The sequence below is a fragment of the Ochlerotatus camptorhynchus genome, unplaced genomic scaffold, assembly GCF_037179485.1.
Source record: "Ochlerotatus camptorhynchus isolate MF236.1 unplaced genomic scaffold, CSIRO-AGI_Acam_v1.1 ptg000211l, whole genome shotgun sequence".
Classification (NCBI taxonomy): Eukaryota; Metazoa; Arthropoda; class Insecta; order Diptera; family Culicidae; genus Ochlerotatus; species Ochlerotatus camptorhynchus.
The window spans coordinates 3100324-3124102 of NW_027040701.1; the positions used below are offsets into that span (position 1 = coordinate 3100324).

At 37.9% G+C, this 23779-nt stretch overlaps 1 protein-coding gene across 1 annotated transcript in view; it reads right to left on the reverse strand.

Annotated features, from left to right (window-relative positions):
- The window catches only part of Ndae1 (Na[+]-driven anion exchanger 1), a 162164-nt gene that overhangs the window by 118329 nt on the left and 20056 nt on the right, over nt 1-23779 (reverse strand). The window contains exon 2 of the mRNA XM_065224407.1: nt 12380-12931. The gene's annotated coding sequence lies outside the window, so the exon portion shown is untranslated. The remainder of the gene's footprint in view (nt 1-12379; nt 12932-23779) is intronic.

Here is a 23779-nt window from a genome sequence, read left to right on the forward strand (position 1 = left end):
TTTGCAATGAGGTTAATACGGTTCATTTGCTATGAATTCATGACATAATGGATTGTGAAAAACGCTGACTCTGCTGCTTGGAAGAAAAACCACGAAAGGACATGCATTCACTCAACATCGAAAGTGCAACTTTTCCACCCTCTCAAGGAGAGGCTAACGTTAGTGTTGCAGATCTTTGAGTGCTACTATCACTAGCGTGCGCTGCGTGCATTGAGGGGCAAGGGGTGGCATATTCACCCTAGATTAATCTTAGATTTGTAAAACCCATGTGTATCAATATGTGGAGCTTGAAAGGCCTAAAACTATCAAATTAACAACATAATTTACGGGACTAGTACGACAGTTGTATGCCACCCCTGCTGCGCACACTAGTGACTACTATACTGTAACGACAGATGTAAGAATGCGCCACACTTCTCTACTGGTGCTCAAACCGTTCCACTGAAGCACTTGGTCGTCGGTACTGTGCTGTCTATTCACCACGAATTGCCACTTCGGTGAACAAAAGTGGCCGCTTCTTCGCCGTCACGATGGGAAAAGTTGCCAGCTCTGCGAACCATATGGCGATCAATAAATTTTAGATTATTTCTTGGGGTGAGCTTTCCCATCTGCTGCTCCTTGCGCACGACCTTTTCTTGGTCCGTTGTCGTATAGGGTTAAGACCTGATTTCCATCATACTAGGCACAACCCGCACTTAAGCAGTATTTTCCTAACGGGGTTGAACAAAAAATTGAATGTTTCTATCAATGATGGCTTCGAAATGTGTTTACCTTCCCACACACACTCGTTAGATTTGATAAAGAGTCATACATTGTTGAGATGTTGTTAAAACTTATAGCGAATTCGTTTATTATCGGGGTTAACACCAGTTCCAACCCAGTGCGAAACCGAACTTTTTGTCAGTGTGAACCTCAACCTGAGCTAGGTTTTAAAAACAAACGAGCAAACTGACGTTTGACAGAAAACAAGCAGACCCAATCTTGAAACCCGATCCAGGTTGGAACTGAATAATAAACGAATTCGCTATTAATTTTATTTGCTTAATTTTTGCCATGATTTGCACAGCCGAACACCCAGCAAACATATTTTGCCGAGATCTAATCAAAAGTGACGTTTGGTTGCTGAATCTCGGAAAATATTTTGCTGAATGTCAGCAAACAAACGTCATATTTGCTGAGATCTCAATAAAATTTAATGCCGAGTACTTGGCTGAGCAAATCTCGGCAAAAAATTGTCTAGCTGGCCAAAACGAACCTACGAGTTTCAATTTCGTCCAAACACATTGAAACGTCCATGGATTCACTGCGACATATAGACTAAGGCGGGAAAAAAGGATTCGCTAACAGCGCTTCTTTTGTTTTCGAGAAGGATAGATGTAAATATTCATATTATGCGTCCTTTAGCCTTTTTTGTTGCTTCAGTTCAAATATCACTCCAGACGTATGATTGATTCGTTCACGTCGAAATATTTGATATATTTTATTTTTCTGCTGAATAAGTCGGAAATGGGCGTTTATGCCGAAGTATTTCTCCATCCTTTAGGCATAATCATTCACGGCGAATGAGAACGACCCAAATTTGAGTTTAGTTCACTCATAATCGCCAAAAGTGCAGGAACTCAGCGATTAGTTAATTTACCTCATGTTTTCCCAGGATTTTCCAGGAAAAATTCCTTAATTTGAGAAAAGTAAAGATTGCATTCACTCAGTCTATTGGTACTACTAGGAGACTGAATAAAATTTTTGTCAATTTCCCCATTTTCCGGCAGATTTTTTAGGTTTTCCACAGGAAACCATGAAAAAGATTTTACTCATCGCTGAGTTCCTGCACTTTTGGCGATTATGAGTGAACTAAACTCAAATTTGGGTCGTTCTCATTCGCCGTGTTGTAAATCCTTTTTACTTGAAGCACTTTTGCTATGCAGGGTGGAGAACGGTTTCGGGTCCACCGAGACCCTATTCCAAGCATGAGGTAAACAATAACTTACAACGCTAATTTTTTTGTAGTATGAGAGCATCTTTTGGATAGATTTATGATTAAGGTTTCTTTTGAAAAAAAACCCCGTGCTTGGAACATGGTCTCGGGGGGGCTGAGGCCGTTCTCCACCCTATGTAGCTTTGATAGCACGTCCTTCCACGGGAGTTTGTTCGTGACACTGCAAGGCACTTCACGTTCAACAGTCAACTGTGTATATTGATATTGACTTGTAATGTAGTATATTCAATCATCACTTTAAGTAAACCGATTAAATCAAATAAACGAATCTGTAAAAGTAGCTATCACGCACGTTTTTCTCACGAAAGTTATCCGATTATCGCCATCCATCTGGAATGATTTTTTACGACACACATTGCAAAGCTTAAACATGGAATGGAACTTTTTGTATTTGTTTCCAACTTTGCGTTTATACGGTGAGAGAATATTGCTAAGTATGTACCTACTAAAGTTGTTTGGCAAGTTTTAGGTGTTCCACGGCAACACAGATGGCTGACGAAGTTTATCGATCACGCTTGGATAGGATGCTTGCCGCTTAAGTAAAGTTTACCCAATATTGTTTAAGGAGCAGGTATATATTTCTGCTGGTCATTTATCTAATTCAAAATTTCCTGTAAAGCGTGGACCAGTTGGAATCCGGTAGCACAGTTTATTGTACAGCAGCGCCCCTAGTGGGAATGTTTTGACAGCAGTTTGGTTTTGAAAGTGCTCGTGTTTCAGTGCAATTCATGGAGTTTAAAAAAAAGTTGTGCCAGATGGAAGCCGAGGGAAGAACATTTATATTGCACAAATCGAATATCCAACTTGGTCTTCAGCTTCGAAGATCGTGAAAACGTGGAAATTGGCAAAATCTACAACGTGCTTAGTAAAACTAAGTTCGTCAGGTTTTCGTCACAAACAAAAGACCCTCCCCATGTATATGGAGGTTGACGGTACTGAAGCAAAGGGTTATGATTAGTCTCTTTATATCTGCAACTATGATGATATCCAATAGTGAAGCATATCCCTTTCATAGTACTTCCGTTTGCCTCAAATGATTAATACGTGGTTGTTAATAGAACTTCCATGATGAAATCGGCTGCTTCATGAAGACTGAGCAATTCTGATTATGGTATCAGATTTGTTCTGTATACAAAGGAACTTCACAGCAAAAAATTAATTTGCATATTACATCAAAGTAGCACTTCAATCGTGTCGAAAATATGATGTAATATTACTTGCCAAAAAGGACAAAATTATCATTAATACAGTGCATGAACTGACATTACGCTGCTTTTACTGCATTTTTTTTTATTTTTGTGGCTATAAAAATTACATGGGATTTTCGACATGATTAAAGTGCATCCTCTTGGATTTAATATTAAAATTTATTTTATGCTGTGTAGGCCTAATAGAAAGATAGGTAGAAAAAAGTGTATCCTGAAGAATAGCTTCGTGAAACACTTTTGTGAGAATATCTGGTTGAGACCATGATTAAGACTTGTAGAATGCTTTAAAACCTCCATAAATCTTGCAATGTTACTTGCGTGTAGTCACGTTTTGTCTGCAGTCAATATTTTATTTCCAGAACAACATGTGAAAAGGGCATACAAGCTTTTTGTAAACAAACCTTTGTAGGCCCTTTTCTCACCAACCGAGGGTCGCCCACGCAAACCAGCAATATCATCGGGAAGGGGAAAGTGTCCCCTACCCGGTGATGTTAAAGGTTTGCGTTGGTGTCATATGGGTGGCGAGAAAAGGGCATAAGAAGGTTTGTTTACAAAAAGCTTGTATGCCCTTTTCACATGTTGTTCTGGATTTGATGTTTTCCTGTAATTATCGTAAGGCTAGCTTGAACGCTATCGCTTTTGCTTACTGAGTAGAAGATGGTGGGTTTATTCCCAAGCTCTTCCAAAACAAAACAATTACTATGGTCGCATCGCCTGCTTAAGCGAATCCTGATCCTGACCCATCTCCTACCCAACTATCCAAATCCGTAGCATCTTTGGAGTCATCGGTGAGTTGTTGACCTTCCGTTAAGTAGATGTTACATCAACAATATCCTTCCAATAATGGTAATGGTAATTGTCATGCTTTTCCTATTCTGAATTATGACTGGAGAGCTATTCATTCCCAAATAGCAATAAGAATAAGAAATTTAAAGTATACAGAGAGAATGATTAGTAATTTCCATTTAATTCCACTGTCTTATTTGTTTATCCTTGACAGATACGCGTATTTCGTCTACAATGTGCAGACTTTTTCAGTGTCTTGTACTAATACTCGACTGAAGTAAAACATCGCATTTTACCGAATATATATTAACCCAGGTACTTTTTCACTTAGAAGCTACCAGCAATCTTAACGTATTGGTCAAGCAAAACAACGGTATTTCAAATATAAATGGCTACCTGAAAATTTGCGATGCATGTGTCTTCGGGAAGCAAGGCCGTGAATCATTCAACTGAACCCGACCACGTACTAGCCGTCCATTGGAAATCCTTTCTGACGTTTGCGGCGATGGCGTCAGCAGCGTTGGGCCATGCTGTGTCGAAATTGACCGTTGACCAATGCCATGAATATTTTGCCATCGAACATAAGCGATACTACGACGAAAAAGGTATCCAAATTGAGCCCACGGCAGCATACACACCTCAGAAAGGTTTAACCAGACATTAATAGAGAAGGTTTTTTTTTTTTTTTTTTTTTTTATTATAGTCACTTTAACGCTCTTGGGTCATTTGTGACTTGTCCGGGGGTGAGATTTGAACTCGTGACTTTGGCGTGAGAGGTATGGATACTAACCACTACGCCGGGGTCGCCCCGATAATATAGAGAAGGTTCGTACGATGCTGGTGGAGTCGAAAGCCCCGAAATCCTTGTGGGGTGAAGTGGTGTTTTCTGCAGTTTACTTAGCTAACAGGAGTCCAATCCACGCAACCGCTGATAGGAAGACTCCTGTGGAGCTTTGGTTAAAGGACAAACCCGATCTGGCAAAACTTATAGTTTTCGGATGCAAGACTTTTGCTTGGATACCATCGCAACAGAGAAAGAAGTTAGACCCCAAGAGCATAGCTACAGTGACGGTAGGGTATGATCCTAACGGCTACCGCTTATGGGATGCGGAAACTAGGCAGCTATTTATCTCAAGAGACGTTAAATTAGTTCAATTAAGGGTTGTCTGCTGCAAGTTCAAGATATAAGCACTACGAAGCAGCCATACCGAGAGTTACTGGGAAGTATCATGTAGACAATGCTATGTGTCCGTCCGGATATCAGCTACTCGATAGGATACCTAGGTAGATATCAGCAGAATCCAGGAGATTCCCATTGGCAAACTTTGAAGACAATCGCTCGCTACTTAAAAGGCACAAATGACATGAAGCTCCTATATACCAAGAAGGATAATTCAACTGCTCTGGTGGAATTTGCCGACGCGGATCGGGCTTCAGATGCTGTAGACAGGAAATCTGTATCCGGATTCGTATTTCAAGTTTTTGACAATACATCTTCGTGGGCAAGCTGGAAACAACAGACGGTGGCCTTATCATCCAGTGAAGATGAATACGGTGCGCTGTGTCTGAAGGTAAATGGTTGAAATGAATTCTAATGGACCTATAGGTTAAGGCATTGGATCAGTCCTTCACGATCTTCGAGGACCACGGGTGTATTTCTATGGCGAAGAATGCAGAACGTAGAAGAGCGAAACACATCGATATCAAGCATCACTTCCTCCGGGATCACGTCAACAAGGGAACACTGAAGATTGAGCCAATCCTAAGCAACAAGCAATTAGCGGATATATTCACCAAAGCGCTGGATACTACAAGATTTAAAGAACTTTGGAAGCTCCTAGGATGAGCCGATTAAATCGAAGCTACCGATGACTTTATTAGTTGTTAGCAAGTTCTTAGCAACACTATTGATAAAAAATTTCATTCCAATTTTAACGCTCCACAAAATCAGTCCAATATAACAATTGTTCCCGTTTCCATACCAATGCTGTTTACTTTCTCTTGAGACATTATAGTTTTCTTTAAAAGAGTTTTTAATTACCTTCCATTTGATATTTTGATTTTTGAAATCGGCCGGTGGTTCAAAAGTTATGATTTTTTTGAAAAAAATCATTTTTGAAAAAAAATCTACATTTTAGGCCAGCCTAACATGGAAATGGTCACCCTTATGACAAGAAAAAAAAAATCACCAAAGTCACTTTTTCACTACTAAAATAAAGCGAAATTTAAAAATATCAACAAAATGTTTAAATTGAGTAATTAGCACTAAGAAAGTCTACAGTAGTTTTAACAAAATATACATATCTGTTAAAAATTGAAAATTTTAACCAGGGTGACCAGTGAACCGCAAAACTTCAGAACTCCAGGAAAACTATTGGGAAATGCCTACAATTTCGTTTAAAAATCGGGAAAAATATACCTCCTTTCCCAAAAAATAAATTGTAAACCTTGGAACTTTCCAAAGGTATTTGTCTGTGATAGATTTTCAACAGTCTTTCAAGAATGATTAAGAACTTTAAAAAATCCAAAGTAAATTTTAAGATAATTTTAAAGGATTCTAGGGATGACACCAAGGTATATCAGAGAAGAATACGAAAGTCTTATGTAAAATTAAGTGCTCTGAGGACCGATTTCTTCTTCTCCGCTTAAATATTAAGCCAGGTTTACCTATATAGTTAAACTTGGCTTAACACATACGAGCGTCGCTTTTGATTATTGTTTAAATTATTAGAGACGCAAAAGTCAGCTCCGAAACAATTTTGGGAATAATTCTAATATAATTGAGAGTGCATTTTAACGAGAGTTCTGAGAAGAATTCTATGATGATTGGATGAGGATTCTAGGTCCAATTCTAATAAGAATTCAAAATTAGCTCTGAAATTTTGCTGGGGCTGGGGCTCTGAGGAAAATTCCATGAAAACCCCGTGAACTAAAAAGATGGTCTCTGCGGATAGTGATGAAAGAATTCTGGGGTGATTTGTGACGATACTTCCAAGACAATTCTTATGAGTTCGAAATAAATTCCGAGAAGAATTCCAATGGAATCGAATTTTGAGAATTCAATCCCAAAGGAATTTTGAGAAGAGTTTCAAAGTTTGTGATTGATGTTTGTTTTGAGAATTCTGAGGAAATACTATGGGGATTCTGAGGAGAATACGAATTGAATTTCCAATCGAATGCAAGGGAGAAGTCCAAGATTATTCTAAGCAGTAATTTATGAAATTTCTGAGGTTAATTGCATGGAAATTCTAAGCATGGATTTATGGAAGGAGTCTTCAGGGAGTTCCTAGAAGTATCAATTAAAAATCGGAAAATAATCTGCTTTAACTAATCATGTGTTATTACTTCATGTGTGAATTTAACGATTTACATAGTTGGAGATGCTTAACATCAAATATCAGACTTAAAGTGGAAATTTTATACGATCGATTAGGAGATTCAATTATAGAGTTGATAGTTCCGTTATAGTACGGCTGTGTGAAAATTGTATATACAAAGAAGAATGCGAGCAAAGGACAATTTTGAGGAAGGTACGAACCGGGTAGTTGTTTACGTCATATGGCGACTTGAGTGTGAAACAATCGATAGAACTACGCGTATCTGTCAAGGATAAGCAAGTAAGGTAGTGGAATTAAATGGAAATTACTAGTCTTTCTCTCTCTCTTTATACGATAGAACTGTCTCCGCACATCGGAGTTACATGAGGAAACATCCCTCACCATCCCTCATTAACGGATGAGCTTGGTAAAGGAGATGCTCTACGCTATTCGTACCTTCCTCAAAATTGTCTCTTGTTCGTTTTCTACTTTCTATATACAAATTTCACACTGCCACACTATAACGGAACTATAAGCTCTTTACTTTCATCTCCTCATCTATCGTATAAAATGTTTACTTTAATTCTGATATTTGATGTTAAGCATTCCCAACTACGAAAATAATCTATTTCCAAGAATATTGTTGATTGTTCTGCAATGAATTTCAAGAATGCAATATTATGTTTGTAAAAGCTTATGTACCTCGAAGTTTAAGGGAAGGGGAATTATACTAAAAAAGTTCTTGAAATCATTCTGAATGAAAAGTCTTAGCAAATGATCAAAGCTATCTACCTAGATACATCGAATATTTAAAGATTTCGAACGCAGAATCAAATTCAATATCATAAAAAATGGGAATTACTATTTGCTAGTCATCATGTACAACGTAGGCAAAAGTAAACTATTCAAATCACTTCAAATGCTCTTCACAGGAGATTTCGTTGTGAGATTCGATTAAATTAGAGGAATTTATGAAATTTGATTTTAAGTTCCATGACATATCAAACTGTATTTGAATTTCTAAGTAACCATATAAATTATATATTAATAATAATATATAATAATAATATTATATATTATATATTTAGTATTTACAAGTCACTATTTGGTCAATATTTCCGTAATTTTAGTCACTAAAGTCACTACTATTATATCGCATCAGCACTACCAGCCCTGCTATGGAATGGCTGTTGTAGCTACACACTTACCGACTGAGCTGAGAGAGGCCCAAGTGAGCTTAAGCTTGAGCTCAGATGACAGTACATTTCGTAGCTGCTACTCCGTGATTGACTAGAACGAGCAAAATTGCACATAGGTCCAAATTAGTGGGGCTTGGGATGAGATAACCGTTCTCTATTTGCATATTTTGAAGGTTCATAACTTAATATGGACAAAAACATTACCAGGGGAGGGATTCCCGAGCAAAGTCGGAGATCAAACTGAAAACTTTTTGGTCGTTTTAACAGTTAGTATCAACATTGAGAATACCAAAATCTTCCTGTGACATTACATTGAAAACTAATTCCGGAGTGATTTGAGATTTGGGCGTAATTACTTTTGTAAACAAACACGTCAATTGCTGATTTATCTTGAATAAAAGCTCAATCTCACAAACAAACTATACCAAATGATAGAGGAATCATTCCTCTACCTCATAGTGTTATAACTTTTCGAGATTAAGCTTTTATTCGCGAGAAATCGGTGATTGATGTGTTTGTTTACAAATGCAATTATGCCAAAATTTCAAATCACTCCGGAATTATGCTATCAGTGAAAGCAAACTGAAAACTCAATTTGATGTACATGTTTCCTGTCGATAACAAAACGAGTATTCAATTTGATGTTCTGCTAAGGCAATGAAAACAGAACTACAACAACATATTTTTGAAGAGATGATATGATTTCATATTCATATAAAATTTGTTATAACATTATTTGTCAATCGCGTAAATTGAAATCAAATTTTGATGTCAGTTTGATGTTGAAATCAAAATTCAGTTTGATGTTGGTATGCCAAATGCTGGACTTTGCTCGGGTTCTTAGCTCGGCATTCATAATTACTAGCGATTGACTTCTCCTCCACGGTTGTCATCAGAAGGACGTTTTCGTTAGTGAGAAGAGTGAATTATACATGGATTCACTGTGAAAAGTTATGCGATCTTTCAGAACATGGTAACCAAATGATGCGATCCTATAATTTCAGTACTGTGAAGGGGCCTATAATAGCAACCGGTGAACACTCGTGTTTATTTCATTTACCGTGGGGACGTAATTTGTGATTAACCCCGGTCCCTTTCAAATTGTATCATTATTTATACGGTATGCGGTTCTTATATTTGAAATGACGTTTCACATTCATCTAGTGATGGCCGATTTTCATTCAAATAATCGATTAATCGATTAACGAACCGAAAAGTAAAATATTTGTAATCGGTTATATCATGCCGATATAAGCATTGACTTCTCCAGAGGATCATCACCGATCGTTTCAAACATGTGCTGCACTCTCATTGGTGGAAAAATGACAGCACAGCGAACAAAACATAATCGATTAGTTGTTAACCGAGTAATTAAAAAATGGGACATCTCTTATTTTGGTGTGATTGTTTTGATAAAAAAAAGTGCGCAAAATTACATCTCTACCGAGGGGGCAGCAAAACCACAAAATTATCTTGCATACGAGGGGTATTCATTGGACGAACACTAAAATAAAAAGTTTTTCTGCCGGCAGTTTTATCTTAGTATTCTTCTTTGATAATAGACTCCACGATCTTCTAATCAGTAAGCAAAAACGGTCGCCGCTAGGTCACTGGGCTGTTTACATCACAGGATATTTCTACGACCGACGACCGGTCAAGTCCGGTGACTTTAAGCTATACAAATGGAATTACGTTTTTTAACCTGGTCATCCAAAAAATTTTATAAAATTTTGCAATTTAAAAAAAGTAATTTTTTAGTAATTAAAAAAAAATATAATTGCATCAAAACAGTAATTTTTCATCGGAAATAATAACATTGGGATTAACAGCTTTTGATTCATGATTGATTTTGATTTCAATTACCTTTCGACATCATCCGAATCGTGCTACCCCTCGCAAATCAGTTCAAGTGAATACAACCACGCGAAAGTGAAAGCCACTATAAGTTATTGCCACTATTTATTCCAGTCCCACATCTGACCAGTTGTGAGAATGCCCGTATGTTGTAATCCCTAAATGGTGACTCCATCGATCCATAAGCCATTTTTGTCATAGCGTTCGGTTCGCAATCTTTTTTCTGCGGTAATGTCACGAAAATTCAAGCCCACTGTACTGTAAGCTAATTTGATACACGACCACCAGACAGCTCCCAGACTCCGTTCCTCCGTCCTCTCGTCTGTTTGCCTCCGACTCAGTGAAGGCCGGTTTAGACGATTCAAATGAGTTGACGTTCCAGGGTAAGAAGAGCCAACTAATTTGAACCGTGTAAAACGGGCTTTAATATTTTTCAGGGCAGCTCACGGAGCCTGATGGTGGTGGTCAATGCTACAAGTGGACTAGTTTGGTTAGTTCTCATTTATCACTTGGGGATGTGTGTAGGATTTAATTGTCGTAAAACAGTGCGGTAGTTGGTAATGATAGGTTGCGTAGTTATCAACCGTTTGAGTTGATCATTAAAGGAGGATTTTAAATGACAGTGGCAATCAAGTTTTAATTAAATATTCTGAATAATCAGCTGGGGATAATAGGCATTGATTACGCAAATAGGACTCAATTTATGATTAACGGAGGGGAAAAATCAGGGTGCTGCCAACGGTCACAGAGCATAAGTAAAGCTAGGTACTGTTATTGAGCGTGAATGTTGGAGCAATTATAATTATATTAATAAGTGTTCGGAGTAAAAAATCATCGGTCCCTTAGCAATCAATCTCTGTCAAATAATAGTTAATTTTTAATATTTTCAAATTGCGCATTGAGCATCAGCTCTGCTGGATATAAATCAATTCGACGAAACGACGTAAATCAAAGATCCCAGCGGGCCATCAATCCACCATTGCCCTCCATCTCTAATGAAACGCGTTTGCTACAGGTCGGAAGCGTTCGCCTTTTTCGTTTTTCCAGAGCGTCCTTCAAAATCCACTGGACCGTCTATTCATAACAGAAGTTTAAATCTCATCGCTTTCGCTAATGAATCTCACGTCAGGTCGCAGCACCGCACTCGCATTTCCATTTCTTCGGTCACTGGCGGTTAGTAGCTTGGAACTTCCGCCCCTTCACCACGCACTACCTCGATAAGCGAGCATCATCGTCACATCAAACAGAGACAGCAGCGGCAGGAAGGTTGAGCCTACCACCAACGATTGGAAATGGAGCTATACTTTTCCATCACATTTATGTATCACCCGACCTTTAGAGAGAAGATGGTGGAGCCAGTCAATGGGTGGATTTTAGCTCTGGTTGGAAAGCGTCCATTGTGGCCAACGGACAAAGGAACTGCCTAGCAAATTTTTGGGTCTTAACTATTGCAAGGGATGAAAAGGTAGCATTTCGGTATATGTATTGAAGGAATGAAGTGTGCTATTTATACATTTACGAAGAATAAAAGGCAGACCTTCCTAACATGTAACAGGATATATGTTTATTTGTAAAATTCGAGTTGAACTACTCGGCTGTTGTTGATTCTCTCTTTTGAATGCATGAATGGATTTCTTTAGATTGTTGGATGATTATTATTTTCCGGTGTAGTTTTCTAATTGATTTTCACTATAGTTCAAAGTATGCGGTTTCTATACATTTGTAATTCAATAGCTATTAATATGTTTATTTTTATATTGTTAACGCCTGGTTAACCCTGCTGTTCAACAACGTTGATCTAGTAGCCAGACATTTATTTTATGCGACGCAATTAAGGACAAGGTTCTCGGTCACTAATCTCGCCATCTTCTCTATAGCATAAATTGCAGATTAATTTAATACTTTGTACATTAAGTAGATCGCCAGATGTGGTTAGTAAAATTATATGGAAAAAAGATTCCGTCAATCATTACCCTATGTTAATTCTTTAGTTGATGTACCATCTGAATATAAACTTACCACTTAAGATTTTACAGGTGCAATCAAAAGTCAGCCAACCGGTTGCTTCTCGTCTCTCAGGTCGGAAGATTTTTTCTTCCAGCTATCCTCTTGCAACGAATTTTTACAACTCGTTTTCTACGCTAACACTAACGACTGACATCTGGTTTTATTACGTCAGGTCGCTAGATCCAATCTCAACCCACCAGCACTCGGGTAATAATAATTTTGAAATTGACACTGACCGGATTCAGGGTGGTGCAGATTCTCATTCACTCGGAGTGTATTACACTTTCTCTGCTTTCTTCCTCTTCTTCTCCGGAAATTTCACTCTCGAAACAAACAAAAAACTGTTTACCTTTGGATGAATTATTTGTATTTACACACACGCGTCTCTATTTACTGTTTGCACGGGAAATAAAACAACCGATCCTGGTATCGCGAAAAAATCAACGATGAGAGCTGTTAATTCAATATTGCGCAAGTTTATTATTGGTTTTTGCTTTTTTCCCCGGAAATATTTTCCTGATTGATGCGACCGATGACGCTACACCAAATAATGCTGAAGATTTTCTGGAAAGAAATATGATAAATGAGATGGAAAATTTAACAAATCGCCACTGGCAACGAGTGGGGGAGGATGTTGGAAAACAATAATCACATCAATAGATAATCTCTCTTTGCCTCTCCACTCTTTTAGGACAGTCGGTTGTGTTTGAATTACGGAAATGATGACAAGTAATAACTTCCCGCTGTACCGTTAGTGGAAGTTACTTTATTACCGTGAAATTAATCGAAAAAAGTTTACTTTTTGTATGAGGTGAATGGGTTTCAATCCTGCACGGTACACATTGTAGGGGCTACTGTTAATGGAAAACACTCCAGCGTTATAACTTAATTTCTGTTAAGGCGTGCAATAACCTCTACTGACGGTGTCGTATATAAATAATATAGCGTGGCAGTTTCAAGTGGCTGCAACGTAATCCCGATTAATTGAAGCGGTTCAAGTGTGAGCTACACTGGGAGTGAAAAAAGGATTAACTACATGGTAGAGAGAAATCGGAGTTTATGGGGTGTCATTGAACATATGATTAATAATTATATAACCAAGCCTGGAATATTCGTGTCAATTCATGGATTTGGACAAGTATTATGTACTTAATCGAAAAGTTGGGCTTACTATCAACACCGTACTCAACAGGCGGTGAAGGTTCCAGAGGGGCGGGAAAATTACTTGGATTTAGAATTTTCAAAACTAAAGAGCAGTTCCACGTCAAATGATGATACGATAAATCTAGACTTTCTTCGATTTGCACGAGACATTATGTAATTGTTTGTTATGGACAATCATTCACATTTTTTCTAAAATTCGGCTATTTGTGTTCAGTAGGTTTTTTTTCAAAATGGCGTCTTTGACATTTTTAAATAAATTGTAGCACGAAAACCTCACTTCTCAATATGACGCTTAAGACAAATTTGTAGATAACGGTTTTCCGGGAAGAATATAAACTGTAAATATTTTAAAGCAATTCTATGTAATTATTAAAAAAGTGGTAAGTACTTATATATTTCAAAATGTTCTTGTTCATTTCTGATAATTTATTTTACCTCATGAAAAATGCAGTCTTTATGATCATTCAAAACCATGGACACTTGAAAGTTTATACAAATTGTAGGACAAGAACTTTTGGTCAAAGGTTTGAACATTTTATTTGTTGTATATAAAAATAGACTATAAGAATTTTGAAATATTTGAGTATTTAACTTATTTTTTAATATTCACCCAAAATTATCAAAAAACTACTACGTATACATTCAAAGTGTTTTTTATGTTACTTCATACGCGAAGTTAACGATTTTCAGAGTTGGTTGGAAATGCTAACATGAAGCTTTAGTGTGATGATTTATTAGCTAGAGAATGATCTTTAGAAGAGGGAAGGTGGATAGTTCCGTTAGAGTACGGCAGTATGAAAATTGAATAGAAGTTGAAAATGAGCGAAGGGCCATTAAAGCGACAGTCTTTCAAGATAGACGCACATTTTTGCCTAGCCCGTACGATGTACGCGGGGACTTGAAGTATGTCTCCAAGTCCACAGGCAAAAATGTGCGTCCCTCTTGTTGCTCATAAACTGACTGCGGCTGTGGAATAGTTCTAGCGACGTTTTCATCACTACCTAAAGCCCCACGCTGCTAGAGCATTTCCAGTAGACCTGTGCGCCGATCAAAATATTTTCGGCGGCGGCGTGATATGTTGTTTTCTGCCGGCGGCGGCGGCGTGGCGGCGTCACGCCGTTTGCTATCGGCGGCGGCGGCGTGGCGGCGTTGGTCGGCGTGAGTTTATTTTTAATTATTTAGAAAAAAATACTTTCTAAACCAATCGCACATGGACAAAAAATTCTACCCACATTTGAGTTAAGATTACTCCAAATCGCTAAAACGTAGGTCACTCATAGTATGAGTAAATTTTCCGACACTTTCCCGGGAAAACTTCTCGACTATGGGGAAAATTTATGAAATTTATACACAGGTGAGAAGTGTACTAGTAGATAGACAAAAACCCACAATCAGTTTGCCTCGTATTCGAGAAGTTTTCCTCGGAAAAGCGTCGAAAAATTTACTCATTCTATGAGTGACCTACGTTTTCGCGAATTTGAGTAACCCGAACTCAAATATGAGTAACTCTTACTCAATTTTGAGCATTTGCCGTGCATGCAGAATTTGTTTAGAAAAGTATGTCAAGTACGTATGTAGGGGTGGATAGTATATAAAAGCAATCTGTTGCATTACGTAACAGCCACTGCTTACTGCAAAACTCTATTTTTGCAAATGCTGTTATTTTCATGAATGAAGATTGTTTTATCCACATTTTAGGGTGGATGCCTCGTGCAGATACGGTCAGTCCAGCTATGTTAAAAACTCATTCACTAGGCGTGCTGGTGGCGGGCACACACAACACCTTGATGCGAACCAAGGGTACCAACCAAGGATACTTACTTACACCACCGGAGTTGCAAAGGGCCAACGCGAAAGACTTCCATCCTGGGCGGCTGCTCGCTTTTGTCTTGACCTGGGCCCAGGTTGGATTCCTATCGACTTACTTTATTTCCTTGTTGAGGCTCCACCACCATGAGCCCCTGGGTCTGCCTCTGCTGCGATGCCCTGGTGGATTCCAATCCAGCGCTTGCTTTCAGATTTCGTGTCCGCCCCGTCGAAGTGTGTGGCCGACCCACCTCTACTTTCGCTCTCGAATTTCTGTTTCTATCGGCTTCTGATGACATCGACGATGGAGCTCGGCATTAGAGATCCAGTTGTGAGGCCACCAGGCATGAATTATATACCGCAGGCATCGGTTGATGAAGACCTGCAGCTTCTGAGTGTTCTCCGCTGAAACACACCACGTCTTGCATGCCTTTAACAACACAGATTTCACGTTCGTCATACGTTTCGTAAACTCGCAAAGACAGCCCTAGCCTTCTTGATTCGTACACCTATGTCGCTTTTGGTCCCACCGTCCGACGCTATTTGACTGCCAAGATATTGGAAACTTACGACCTTCTCCACTGTTTGCCCGCTACCGTAAAGTTGGAAGGGTTGCCCGTGTTGACATCCAAATGAAAATCAACGTAGGGGAAGGAGGGGCATACTGAACAGGCGAGGCATAGTGAGCATCCCGCACTTTGGCTCTGGATCTCCAGCTGCATGAAACAAATCAACTGGTAGTAGGATCAATATCATTATGATATTGATCCTACAGCCAACCAATTTGTTCCGAACGGCTGGAAGTCCAAGCTGGTGCATGGGATGCTTACTATGTCTCACCTGTTAACTATGCCCAACTTACCCCTACTTGATTACAATTCCTTTGAGTAAATATCAGTTTGCATATCAAGCTGGTAAATCAACAGTAACAGCTTTTCACACGCTTGTTACAAACCTAGAAAAATCTTCTGAATCAAAAGAAATGTTGCTAACAGCGTTCATTGATATTGAAGGAGCATTTGATAATGCATCTTATAACTCCACGAAAATCACTATGTTGAAGCGTGGATTCGACAAAAGCATCGTTAAGTGGATTACTGAGATTCTTTCCAAAAGAGAAATTTCAGCAAATCTTGGAAGCTCATCCATAATAGTTAGAGCTGTAAAAGGGTGTGCTCAAGGAGGTGTGCTGTCACCTATTTTATGGTCGGTCTTCGCAAAAACTTAGAAGCAAAGGGCTTCGAGATAATTGGCTTTCCTGATGTCAAAGTCATAATAATACGAGCAAAATTTGATAATGTCATTTCAAATAGAACGCAAACTGCTTTAAATTATGTTTCATCGTGGTGCGCAAAAGAAGGATTTAATATAAACCCTTTTAAGACCACTATTGAACTGTGAACGGTACTACACGGAAAAGAAAATTTTCTATAACAAACTTTTAATAAAAAAAATTTCTATAAATTGAAAAAAATAAAACTTCTTTAGAACTTTCATGGACAGTCAATTATCTGGGAGGCATTCTGGTAAATTTAACTGGAATTCACATATAGAGCAGGTTGTAAATAAGGCAATAAATGTTATTTGGATAAGTAAGAAAACTTTTGGTAGGAAATGGGGCCTAAACCAAAAAATGATCCACACAGCAAAAAAATAATTTTGATATCACATCAAAGTAGATGCACTTCAATCGTGTCCAAAATATGGTGTAATATTACTTTTCATAAAAGACAAAATTATCACGAATACAGTGCATAAACTGACATTACGTTGTTTTTACTGCATTTGTTTATTTTTGTGGCCATAAAAATTACATGAGATTTTCGACATGATTGAAGTGCATCCTCTTGGATGTAATATTAAAATTAATTTTTTGCTGCGCACTGGATTTATTTGACGATTGTAAGACCCAGAATATCCTACGCATCATTGATTTGGTACGGTACACGATCAATTGCACCCACCATGATCTCGTCGATTACGATGAGGAACAGTAGCGGTGATAGTATACATCCTTCCCAATTAACATTTAACGATTTATGAAATACTACAAGGCTACTATAAAACAACATTTATAAAACCCTGGTCAAGACGGCTTTGCCTTTATTTCATCCACCAAAACCTCATTAAGTCTATAATCTAGTTGGCCCACCCCGAAAAAGGATTTGAAGGACATATTTTCGAGGCACTTCAAGATTGATTTGCTGCAAAAAGGTTATACGGCGGAAGCATTGAAAACCATTTTAAATCCTTATTAAAACTACAATAAAAGCCATTTGGCATCAATATTTGTGTCATTTGCCTTTGACGCTTGCTAACCGCACTGAAAATAAAGCATGGATCAAGATAAAAGTGATATATAAATATCATCAGATCTTGCCAAAAATGAATCTTTCAAAAATCTTTTTAAATTTCCTCATCCAATGCAAAAGAATTACCAAAATTATCAAAGTAGTTCTCATTTTGTGGTCTAGTTTTGGGTGACAGATTAAATCTAATGTGAAATATGCTTCGAAAGATCGAAAAAATGGGTCCGCCTTCGGAAATCGTTGATTTTACTTATTATTTTTAATTTAGGACACAACGTATAGTTAATTTTTATATGAATCATTACGTCCAGCCGAGATATAAAATGATTTTCGGAATCTCTATTACTGATCAATGATGAATTTATGAGATTAAAGTTATTTTCATGGAATAGCATCTTGAAAAACGAAGATAGTAAAAAATAATAGCAATATGGCGGTGGTATAAAAATTGATTTTCCATAGGCTAATTGTCAAAAAGCTATTTTGCTTTCATGATATCGTTAACAAATACAAAACGTTTTAATTTGGCTTTAATGGAGATAATTTTCAGACTGAATTGTTTTTATCTAAGGTCATTTTGCTTGATCCTATTCCGTTTAGTTTTATGACGGTATTAATGGTGCCTGGAAAAAGTTAAACGTTAAAATTTGTTTATATTTCGATAGTTCTGTTGCGCGATCATTGCACCGAGCTTCTACTACTGCGTTGGATCACCAATTTTCGTGGCATCCTCGATAAGGGCGATTATCATCCATTGGAAGTAGTTAATCAGCAAGTGTTGACCCTTTCGCCGAATGAAACCGCTGCTATTGTTCGTAAGGCAGTCAGTTTCCAGCTGACTGACAGCTTCTGAGGTTACCTGTTGGCAGTCCCAGTTTGGCACTGATGCATCTTGAATCATCATAGAAACGCGATTTCTGGAGAAAGTTGGTCTGTGTTTGTTTAGATCGCGATGAAACGCCATTGACAATAAGTTGGGTATTTCCATCAATTTTAAGCGTCTAATTTGACAGCTTCCAGTGCTTCGTAAACCACATTCACTCACTCTTCTCAGTCGGTTGTTCTGTCATTGTTGATCGGTTCAAGCCATTTTGCAGAACTATGCACGTAAAAGCCTGATACCGTAGAGGTAACTCTAAGACCAGAAGGTCCCGAAGAAACGAGCTCAACTTTTTGGCTCGGCTCTGGTACTATCTTTGGTCCCAAGCTAATCGATGCACCCCTCGAAACATGAGAAAATTCACGAACCCCTCATTTTATCTGTCAAACTTTCATAGCGAATCAAAACAAACACAGTGTAGTACTAGACTTTCTACTAGAATGGGGTAGGTTAATCGATTTGCTTGGGACTAATAGCACAGACAAACAGACGTAACTCTTTGAAAAACTTGTTCTTGAAAACATAGTATCTCAAAACATATAACCTCAGTAACGACATCTCTCTGGCTTCTCGCGGAAAACAAGATTGCTCACTAACTCGTAAACAATATTGCATAAAAGTTCTATAGAATATATAGAAACGTCAAAGTGATCCGATGCCAGCGCTGCGGCGAGTAGTTCGCGGAACTGATAATATTCAAATCAACCGTTAAATGCATGAACGAAGATACACAATGAAGAGTTACGTCTGTTTGTCTGTGCTAATAGGCTAGTCAAGTAGTGAGGCAATTCAAAATCGTTAGTTTCGTATTGATTGTTGCTGATACTGCGCTTTGATGAGGTTGATGATTTTATCCGGGACTCCCTTGCGTCTCATGGCGCCCCACAGATTCTCGTGATTGAGTCGGTCGAAAGCTTTTTCGTAATCAATGAATACCAAATAAAGGGACATTGGAAGTCATTGACCTGCTCCAGGATGATGTGGAGCGTGACAATATGGTCCACACAAGATCTTCCGGCACAGAATCCTGCATGCTGCCACCAGTGTCGCGTCGATCTTCTCCTGTATCTGATTCAGGATAACTTAGTACAGAACTTTGAGAACAGTAACATGATGCCTCGCCAATTGTCGCACACAGTCAGATCCCCCTTCTTTGGGACCTTCACTAAGACGCCCTGCATCTAGCCGGCCGGTATAGTCGCGGTGTTCCAGATAATACAGAATAATTGATGCAACATTTGAGCGGATAGCATGGAGACAGCATTGAGCATCGCTGCTGATATTTTGGATTTATGGGAATGAGTAGAAATAACTCATCAACAAATAACTAGCCTTTGGTAAATACTTAAAAGTACAAATTCGGTGCTGGCTATGTTACTCAATTTAGAGTAGATCTGGTTTTAATTAAATTGAGTGGGTTTTCACTCAATTTTTAGCTGCCACGAACGAGCGTGCGCAAAAGTTCTAATTTCAACGCGTTCAAGATGCATTTTACCGATAAAAATTTCATCGGCGTGACATAAATTTATTCGGCGGCGTGAACCATTTTACTGCGGCGGCGCGCCGGCTCAATTTCATCGGCGGCGGCGGCGTATGGAAATCGTCGGCGGCGGCGGCGTGGCGCGGCGGCGCACAGGTCTAATTTCCAGTCGATGGTGTGTTATAATGCAGTTCTTCTTTACCCAACTATTGTGTTGCTCCTCTCGTCATGACCAACGTGATCATCTCAGAGAGGAAGCAGTAGGGTGGTTGTTGCGTGCTGTACCATCATCAGCATTGTTGACGGCTACTCCCGCCTTGAGTTGTTACATTCAAAGTGTTTTTTATGTTACTTCATACGCGAAGTTAACGATTTTCAGAGTTGGTTGGGCTTTAGGTAGTGATGAAAACGTCGCTAGAACTATTCCACAGCCGCAGTCAGTTTATGAGCAACAAGAGGGACGCACATTTTTGCCTGTGGACTTGGAGACATACTTCAAGTCCCCGCGTACATCGTACGGGCTAGGCAAAAATGTGCGTCTATCTTGAAAGACTGTCGCTTTAATGGCCCTTCGCTCATTTTCAACTTCTATTCAATTTTCATACTGCCGTACTCTAACGGAACTATCCACCTTCCCTCTTCTAAAGATCATTCTCTAGCTAATAAATCATCACACTAAAGCTTCATGTTAGCATTTCCAACCAACTCTACTACGTATATTTTTCCTATAACCACTTTATATTTCTCAACAACTTTGTCAAAGACGTCATTTCGATCAGAAGTGACAATTCGGTGCTAAAATTTATTGAAAAATGCCAAAGACACCATTTTGAAAAAAAAAAAATACATTATTCGAAATTGTTGAATTTTAGCAAAAATTTAGATGATTGTCCATCACAAAAAATATGCAAAGTTTCATACCATTTATTTTACTCTTGGCCTGGACTGCTCTAATAAGAGACTTGTTTTACATAACGGCAAGATCGAAAATAAATTCTGGATCCATGATCAATTTCTGTTTGAAAATCATTTGATCAAAAATTTCGATAGGTCAGGAATGTTCGAATTGGATTGACGAAACTGTCACTTAGGTGGTGTTCCATTTGATGTAATTTCACTTAAAAAACGAACACTTCGAAAAGTGCTCGACCAGGTCTAAATAAACTCCTTGTCTATCAAATTATGTAGGGTTATTTGAAGTTTTGCCATCAGTAAAATTTAAGTGAAAATTCGCCAAATGGAACACATACTTAGAGCACAGCTTAGAGGCTGAATAGTGCCTAGTCCATGTTAGAGAAAACAGGTATGATCACGGCTGTGGAATCGGTGAATCATATTCTGACCCCGGCTCCTCAAAAATATGTATGTCGGCTAGAATTCCGAGTCCGACTTTGACTCCGAGACAGCATATTTATGAAAAATGGTTGATTATGCGGAAAATCTGGTAATGATAGATTTGGTTTTCAGTTGAGTTCCATGGAATAGATATTGAGTTCTTCAACATAGAAAGTTTTTACAAAGATCTTGAACTGGTAATTTTCCTATAATCTGGATATTTTTAAAGTTTGTTGAAATCCAAGGTTAAACAATATGACGATTTGACATTGACTCTCAATTTTTGTTATTTTTTTATAATTCTGAAGAATTTTTATTTGATTTTAAAGTATATTGATATATTATTCTAGCTTTCAATACAAACCGTTAGATTTGATAAAGAGTCACACCCTGTTGAGGTAATGCTAAAAAATCTATCACTGCTTCTTGATTCCAAACACATTGAAACATTAAAAAACTGGGAGAGCCGGGAGTTCACCGATAATCTAAAACAACCGGGAAAAACTGTGAAATAACCGGGAACTTGATTGGATGAATTGAGTAATTTATCATTTTTTTAAATGTATGTTCTAAGTTAAATTAGCTAGTATAAGTTCAAATATTTTTCTTAAAATATAGTACACGATACACAAAATTAAGCCTGAATTCTAAAAAAAAACAGCAATGCCTCAGAGTTCGTCATTTTGAATACATTTGTTGGTTTTAGAGCCTTGAAAACTTTTCGTGTCACAGAATCTAGAAGATTTTCCCTAATTTGAGATCTCAAATGCACTGTTACACTTTTCTGAAATTTCCTTGCCCCATAATCTTGAACGGTTTTCCATGACCAGGATCTTAATATTTGTTCTCAGTCAAATTTTGCAATTGTTTGTTAGTCCTGGATCTTGAATTTCTCTGTACGGAATCATTTCAATGTTTGAATGCACTAAATCATTTCTTTGGAACTTATCTCAGGATATCTTTGTAAATTTTTCTAAGATTTCCTTAGGATTATTCCAAAATGTCTCTTTTACTTTCTCTCAGTGATGGCATAATCATTAGCAATTTGATATTATTCCGCTCTCACGTGATATTGGAGCAAAATATCATACTTAATATTGCTTTTACAAGCTCATTTGATATTGCGAGATTATGCACAACGTGTAAGCTTGTTGCGTGTTGAAGCTGAGAGTTGAATCGACGCAAAAATAATTCCGTTGCCCCTCGTTTTCTTAGAAAGAGAAGGTAGTACAATGCTATCTCGTTTTTATCTTCACCGATGCACTATGGGCAAAAATGGGTCCAAAATTACCCAAAATTCAATATCTCAACAGCACGCTGAATTCCGGCCATGAAAAACGACTTTTCAGAAGGGAAATCGTCCGGGGAATCGATTGCACGTGGTCCCATAGACCGAAGAGCCTTGTAGGTATGTGTTTTGGACCATTTTACCCCATTTTCCCCTACTTTTTGGAGGAAATGTTTTTTCACAGCTCTATTTTTCGTAAAACATAAGCACTTTATGCATGGTTTTAGAATACTATGTATTTAAACAACAGTTCATGAGATATTAGGGGAATACGTGATACCACTTTATAGGGGAGTAAGGGGTAAAAGTGAACCCTCGCTAAATTTATTTTAATTCATAAAAATGTTGAACGATGCGATTGTTTGAATGACCCCAAAGGTTGCCTGCAATAATAAGATTTTTATTCGAAATTTTAAGGTTAATTGGGATTAAATAAGTTTTAATTTACTGCTACCTGTTTTAAAAGAGTTTTCACTTTTTTGTTTGTATACAGCAAAACGATATAGTGGTTCTCAGAATTTTGTAAAAATTGGTAGTTTTGTTCCTTATTGCAACATATTAGACCCATATTTTGTATTTCGTCATAGGGTGACTATTTATATATTAAGGCGGTCAAAAGAAATTTTTTTTTTAGATTTTTTTTTCAAAAAATTATAACTTTTGAACTGTTTGGCCGATGACAGAACTCAAAATACCAAATAAAAGTTAATTAAAAGTTTTTTTCAGAAAAAAATAAAGTTGTTTTTCATGGCCTGAATTCAGCGTGCTGTTGAGATATTGAATTTTGGGTAATTTTGGACCCATTTTTGCCCATAGTGCGATGGCACGACACGAAGCACATGGTGCCAGCCGGTATAGAAGTTCCGGTTATTTGCAGCTGGTGATTGTTTAGTTTGATATTGCAAACTGCGATATCACAGCTTAAAATATCAACCGCAGTTGTTTGCTTGTTGATTTTTGTCTACGAAATCAAGCGTGATCTTGTTTTTTGGTGAGATTTGATTTTTTGATATTTTTCTAACACTGCTTTCTTTCTGTCAGAAATTCTGGGCAGAGTATTTTAGGATTTTCCGCCAGAAACTTCCATCAGAAACTCTTAAATTCGGTACATTCTTAAAAATTATCGCGGAAGTTTGCTTTTTTATTTGTC